At 32.5% G+C, this 7,942-nt stretch overlaps 1 long non-coding RNA gene across 1 annotated transcript; it reads right to left on the bottom strand.

Moving 5' to 3' along the window:
• Positions 1-2,156: 2,156 nt before the first annotated feature.
• Positions 2,157-7,422, bottom strand: LOC138327292 (uncharacterized). Its single transcript, XR_011209026.1, has 2 exons — positions 3,904-7,422; positions 2,157-3,717 (listed from the first exon to the last, which is right to left on the bottom strand). It is a non-coding gene; the product is annotated as an uncharacterized lncRNA (long non-coding RNA).
• Positions 7,423-7,942: the final 520 nt, after the last annotated feature.

Here is a 7,942-nt window from a genome sequence, read left to right as displayed (position 1 = left end):
ATAACACTTAATATACACAAATACCATGATAGTAAAACAAAGGGAAGTAACTGGATCATAACACTTAATATACACACACAATACCATGATAGTAAAACAAAGGGAAGTAACTGGATCATAACACTTAATATACACAAATACCATGATAGTAAAACAAAGGGAAGTAACTGGATCATAACACTTAATATACACAAATACCATGATAGTAAAACAAAGGGAAGTAACTGGATCATAACACTTAATATACACAAATACCATGATAGTAAAACAAAGGGAAGTAACTGGATCATAACACTTAATATACACAAATACCATGATAGTAAAACAAAGGGAAGTAACTGGATCATAACACTTAATATACACAAATACCATGATAGTAAAACAAAGGGAAGTAACTGGATCATAACACTTAATATACACAAATACCATGATAGTAAAACAAAGGGAAGTAACTGGATCATAACACTTAATATACACAAATACCATGATAGTAAAACAAAGGGAAGTAACTGGATCATAACACTTAATATACACAAATACCATGATAGTAAAACAAAGGGAAGTAACTGGATCATAACACTTAATATACACAAATACCATGATAGTAAAACAAAGGGAAGTAACTGGATCATAACACTTAATATACACAAATACCATGATAGTAAAACAAAGGGAAGTAACTGGATCATAACACTTAATATACACAAATACCATGATAGTAAAACAAAGGGAAGTAACTGGATCATAACACTTAATATACACAAATACCATGATAGTAAAACAAAGGGAAGTAACTGGATCATAACACTTAATATACACAAATACCATGATAGTAAAACAAAGGGAAGTAACTGGATCATAACACTTAATATACACAAATACCATGATAGTAAAACAAAGGGAAGTAACTGGATCATAACACTTAATATACACAAATACCATGATAGTAAAACAAAGGGAAGTAACTGGATCATAACACTTAATATACACAAATACCATGATAGTAAAACAAAGGGAAGTAACTGGATCATAACACTTAATATACACAAATACCATGATAGTAAAACAAAGGGAAGTAACTGGATCATAACACTTAATATACACAAATACCATGATAGTAAAACAAAGGGAAGTAACTGGATCATAACACTTAATATACACAAATACCATGATAGTAAAACAAAGGGAAGTAACTGGATCATAACACTTAATATACACAAATACCATGATAGTAAAACAAAGGGAAGTAACTGGATCATAACACTTAATATACACAAATACCATGATAGTAAAAAACAAAGGGAAGTAACTGGATCATAACACTTAATATACACAAATACCATGATAGTAAAACAAAGGGAAGTAACTGGATCATAACACTTAATATACACAAATACCATGATAGTAAAACAAAGGGAAGTAACTGGATCATAACACTTAATATACACAAATACCATGATAGTAAAACAAAGGGAAGTAACTGGATCATAACACTTAATATACACAAATACCATGATAGTAAAACAAAGGGAAGTAACTGGATCATAACACTTAATATACACAAATACCATGATAGTAAAACAAAGGGAAGTAACTGGATCATAACACTTAATATACACAAATACCATGATAGTAAAACAAAGGGAAGTAACTGGATCATAACACTTAATATACACAAATAACATGATAGTAAAACAAAGGGAAGTAACTGGATCATAACACTTAATATACACAAATACCATGATAGTAAAACAAAGGGAAGTAACTGGATCATAACACTTAATATACACAAATACCATGATAGTAAAACAAAGGGAAGTAACTGGATCATAACACTTAATATACACAAATACCATGATAGTAAAACAAAGGGAAGTAACTGGATCATAACACTTAATATACACAAATACCATGATAGTAAAACAAAGGGAAGTAACTGGATCATAACACTTAATATACACAAATACGTGATTGTAAAACAAAGGGAAGTAACTCTAATTGATCAGAAAGTGACTATACATTATGTAATTGGGAGACCTTGCTCCTGCTGCAACATCTATCTGAAAACAGAAAGTATGAACTGGAGTCATAACTTATCTCTCAGTAACACTACATCATTTCTGGTAATGACGGACATGAAAAAGACAACAGAATTCTTTTTGCATCCATATTTTATTTAAGTTTCTGTTCAAACACAATGAGTAGCTAAAAGCTTTGCAACAATTCGGATTGCTACACAAATAAACAAAACAACATAACCTTTTAGGTATACAACTGTCAAAAAGTGATTTGTTTGTAACATCAAGACAGCACTAAGGGTCATAATTAACTTAATTAACAGATTGTTATTACAAGCTGAAATACATTTAGTTATAACAAGAATATTTTGCAGTATACATTGATGGTGACCAAAACTGAAAATGACAACATTAATGTATTTGATACTGTATAGCTCGTTATTTTCCTTGGGCATGATATTTTCACGATTTTGCAGGACATTACTATGATTGCAAAATACACTGAAATGGTTGAATCACATATACAGCTGTACCTTTAAAGCCATATCACAAAAAATTTAAAGCTAAATTTTCTGAGTTTTTTTTGTTGTTAAAATCACAAAATTTTGACCCAGGTAAATGACTAGATACACAGTATACATTTGTTTTATGATATTTCTTCTGAGTAGATACGCAGGGAATGTTGAGTTTTAGATCATATATCTTGAAGTCAGAAATTAATACATCCCATATAGAATGCATTAAGTCTTCAGTTTCATTTGACCCCTGATGCCAGACTTGGATTTTCCATAATGAGTGATATTGGGTTTAATTATTGACTTAAATGTATCATAAACTTAAACTTTGAAGAAGAGTGCACAAGTTCTTCTAACTTTTGAAGCCATTTCCTCTGGGTGAGTCTGACAATGTAAACTATCCTTTAAAATTCATATCGATAAGAAGCTACGGTAAAATAAATTCATTGTATTCAACAATTTTAGTTTAGTTTTAGAAAACTTGGAGCAAACATTTAATTTTAGAAATCTACTGATAGGATAAAAGAAAGGCATGCCTTTGTACAAGAAAGAAAAGTCACTCCATGCTGGTGAGCTCTGTGTAGAACCTACCTAAATGTGTTGTATTATCAACAATGGTTAACGTCACTATTGCCTACCTGTGATTATCAACCATGGTTAACATCAATATTGCCTATCTGTGATTATCAACCATGGTTAATGTCTCTATTGCCTACCTGTGATTATCAACCATGGTTAACGTCACTATTGCCTACCTGTGATTATCAACCATGGTTAACGTCACTATTACCTACCTGTGATTATCAACCATGGTTAACGTCACTATTGCCTACCTGTGATTATCAACCATGGTTAACGTCACTATTACCTACCTGTGATTATCAACCATGGTTAACGTCACTATTGCCTACCTGTGATTATCAACCATGGTTAACGTCACTATTGCCTACCTGTGATTATCAACCATGGTTAACGTCACTATAGCCTACCTGTGATTATCAACCATGGTTAATGTCACTATTGCCTATCTGTGATTATCAACCATGGTTAACGTCACTATTACCTACCTGTGATTATCAACCATGGTTAACGTCACTATAGCCTACCTGTGATTATCAACCATGGTTAATGTCACTATAGCCTACCTGTGATTATCAACCATGGTTAACGTCACTATTGCCTATCTGTGATTATCTTACCTGTGATTATCAACCATGGTTAAAGTCACTATAGCCTACCTGTGATTATCAACCATGCTTAACATCACTATAGCCTACCTGTGATTATCAACCATGGTTAAAGTCACTATAGCCTACCTGTGATTATCAACCATGCTTAACATCACTATAGCCTACCTGTGATGATCTTACCTGTGATTATCAACCATGGTTAACGTCACTATAGCCTACCTGTGATTATCTTATCTGTGATTATCAACCATGGTTAACGTCACTATTGCCTACCTGTGATTATCTTACCTGTAATTATCAACCATGGTTAAAGTCACTATTGCCTACCTGTGATTATCTTACCTGTAATTATCAACCATGGTTAACGTCACTATTGCCTACCTGTGATTATCTTACCTGTAATTATCAACCATGGTTAACGTCACTATTGCCTACCTGTGATTATCAACCATGGTTAATGTCTCTATTACCTACCTGTGATTATCTTACCTGTAATTATCAACCATGGTTAAAGTCACTATTGCCTACCTGTGATTATCTTTACACATGTATCACAGAAAAACATACTGTTAAACAGTGAGATCAAAATTCATAACAATATTATCTTGTGAAATATATGAAGTAACATATAAATTAAGAAGCAGCAGATATATACATTGCATATAGTTATTGCATATGTCTATAAAATCACATAGCACTGAAAAACTCTAGTACGCTAATAAATAAAGACCAAAAGGGCCTGTATGCTCAAAAAGTGTAACAAACCAGCTTTGCATGTATTTTTCTACTTTGGAGTACATCAAAAAGCTATCTTCTTCCTAGAACTGAAGAATGAATTGTTAGAAGAATTGTACATTATTATCAATCAACATATGCAGACGGAAACATACATAATGGTGGAACACGAGATATCAGAATATTCTACCACTAGTCCTACGCCTCTGTGTTGCTTGTTCAAAACCTGCATAAAGCCAGGTATCAACTAGAGGTCACTAGGTAACAATTGTAGGTCACTGGATAATAACAGATTGGTGACTTTCCTTTAGTACCGAAGCCATGCAAGCCTTCAACAACAATGGCTCTTAATACAACAAGAAAGTAAAGTCCATTTATAGAACCAGACCTAGAATTGAGGTTCCATAAAAAAAAAACCACTTGGTCCATTTAATACAGGGGTTTCAGCATAAATGTACCAATACTACATATGCCAAGTACAATTAGTCCCACCTTCCTGCCATCATCACAAAACCTTGTTAAATCTGACAGGGACTTCTCAATAGTCACTATACTTTTCCTGAGTTTATTTGGTATTCGTAATATGTAGTGAAAAATGTAAATATTGTTAATTAAAACTACCTATATACCTGCTGATAGTGAAACAAACGGCAGTAACGCTGATTTTAAATGTGCTCACAAAGTCCAAAAATGTTTCCTTCAAAGGTCTGCTGAAACTGTTAAACGTGTTGAGAATACAAAAGATTTTGTTCCATATGCAGATTAAAATTACTTTCATCTAGAAATGTGAGGAGTGTACACTGTATCAATCATGTTGAAGAAAGGTACTTATTTTTAGTAAAATCTCATGCACATACATGTATACACAAAGCAAGCAAAACACTTATTCAAACATGCAGCTAAGTCATGCACTAAGAACATAGTTAATATCATGTAAATTACATTTATCAATCTCTAGAAAGAATACAATGATAATATGGGGTTGAATAGAAAGTCTAATCCTGTGTTATACAGCTAACAGGAGAGATATTTGATTAACCGAGAGAGCTGTATAGAACAGCTAACAAGGGAAATAGCCAAGTGAGTCATATGATAATACAGCCAACGGGACAGGTAGCTGGTATAAAGTGAGCTTTAAAATACAGCTAACAAGGGAGATAATCAAGTGAGCAGTATAATACAGTTAACAGGGGAGATAATCAAGTGAGCAGTATAGGTGGCGATGTACAGTAGATTTGAAAAATTTAGCAAAATAAAGTGCAGGCTTTAATTATGTACACACAGCTTTTTAACCTTAAATGACATCTATATAAAAGTATATATATTTGTAATCGACACAACATTTGCAATTGTTATGCAGAGTTCATTTTTGGACAAGTCTGCTTTTTGTGGTTTTGTGAGCCTGTAAAAACCATGGTAACCAAATTTGTTTTTTTTTAAAAAATGCAAAAAATTGGGATTTTCAACCCAAAATTACACCCCCTCTAGGAGAATTTTTTTTCTTGGACACAGTTTAAAACCAAGCATCACTGCCATGATAGCGGAACTGAGCCTATTTCGACATAGGTATTTCATTAAACTTTTGAGCAATCTTACCTCGTGCCCCAGCTATCAATTTCTGCTGCTACAGTATTTTTTCATGCTGCTACAGTATTTTTTCCGAGTTTTTCCATCTGAGACGCACATTCGGATACCCTCTAAACCATTAATCTCGAACCCATTTTGCGGAATTTCTTTATGCAAATGTGAAGCCTGCATATAATTCTCTAGATTGAATTCACCAATTTTAGGATATATACATTTTTTTTTTATTTTTTTATGCATATAATAAAACAGGGGCTTTCTGCTTAATTAAAATCTCACCCATGGTCACTCGGTCTTACTGTACACTGCTACCATAATACAGCTTACAGGGGAGATAATCAAGTGAGCAGTATAATACAGCTAACAGGGGAGATAATCAAGTGAGCAGTATAATACAGCTAACAGGGGAGATAATCAAGTGAGCAGTATAATACAGCTAACAGGGGAGATAATCAAGTGAGCAGTATAATACAGCTAACAGGGGAGATAATCATGTTAGCAGTATAATACAGCTAACAGGGGAGATAAACAAGTGAGCTTTATAATACAGCTAACAGGGGAGATAATCAAGTGAGCTTTATAATACAGCTAACAGGGGAGATAATCAAGTGAGCAGTATAATACAGCTAACAGGGGAGATAATCAAGTTAGCAGTATAATACAGCTAACAGGGGAGATAAACAAGTGAGTTTTATAATACAGCTAACAGGGGAGATAAACAAGTGAGCTTTATAATACAGCTAACAGGGGAGATAATCAAGTGAGCTTTATAATACAGCTAACAGGGGAGATAACCAATACAGTTTACAGTTAACAGAGGAGATAACCAAGTGGTATGTCTCATACAGTGACCAAGGTAAGCAACTTTTTAAAATTTATGAATGGGAGATATTTACTACCAAGATAAAAACAGCTCAAATATTTTCATGGAAGGACAGACAAAATCTATAAGAAACGTAACTATTTAAGGCACAATTCCAAAATATATCATACAAATAGTTACTGAAGAATCAAAACCTAAATCATTCAAGTATACAGTATACTACAGTAACATAAATCATTCAAGTATACAGTATACTACAGTAACATAAATCATTCAAGTATACAGTATACTACAGTAACATAAATCATTCAAGTATACAGTATACTACAGTAACATAAATCATTCAAGTATACAGTATACTACAGTAACATAAATCATTCAAGTATACAGTATACTACAGTAACATAAATCATTCAAGTATACAGTATACTACAGTAACATAAATCATTCAAGTATACAGTATACTACAGTAACATAAATCATTCAAGTATACAGTATACTACAGTAACATAAATCATTCAAGTATACAGTATACTACAGTAACATAAATCATTCAAGTATACAGTATACTACAGTAACATAAATCATTCAAGTATACAGTATACTACAGAAACATAAATCATTCAAGTATACAGTATACTACAGTAACATAAATCATTCAAGTATACAGTATACTACAGTAACATAAATCATTCAAGTATACAGTATACTACAGTAACATAAATCATTCAAGTATACAGTATACTACAGTAACATAAATCATTCAAGTATTATAATGTAACAGTATACATACAGTATACATAATCACAGAATATTCCAGTTGCCTGTTAGCGCCACAAGGACAACCATTATAACACAAACAGATGTAGGAAAACAGGCAAAAAATAAACCTATTCAAATTGCTGCTACAGTAATTGTTTGGTTAATGCAATAAAGAACAATTTGATAAAATGATGACTTAACAGATAAAATGCTAATCAACCCTGATACAGCAATCAACATACTGTTAATTTGATATAATGGTAAAGTTTTTATATTCACACAAAAACGCCTTAACTGGTGTAAAAAATAATTATT

The sequence above is a fragment of the Argopecten irradians genome, chromosome 7 (genome assembly GCF_041381155.1).
Source record: "Argopecten irradians isolate NY chromosome 7, Ai_NY, whole genome shotgun sequence".
NCBI classification, from domain to species: Eukaryota; Metazoa; Mollusca; class Bivalvia; order Pectinida; family Pectinidae; genus Argopecten; species Argopecten irradians.
Note: the sequence above shows the minus strand (reverse complement) of the source record. Positions and strands in the feature narration are given on the sequence as shown.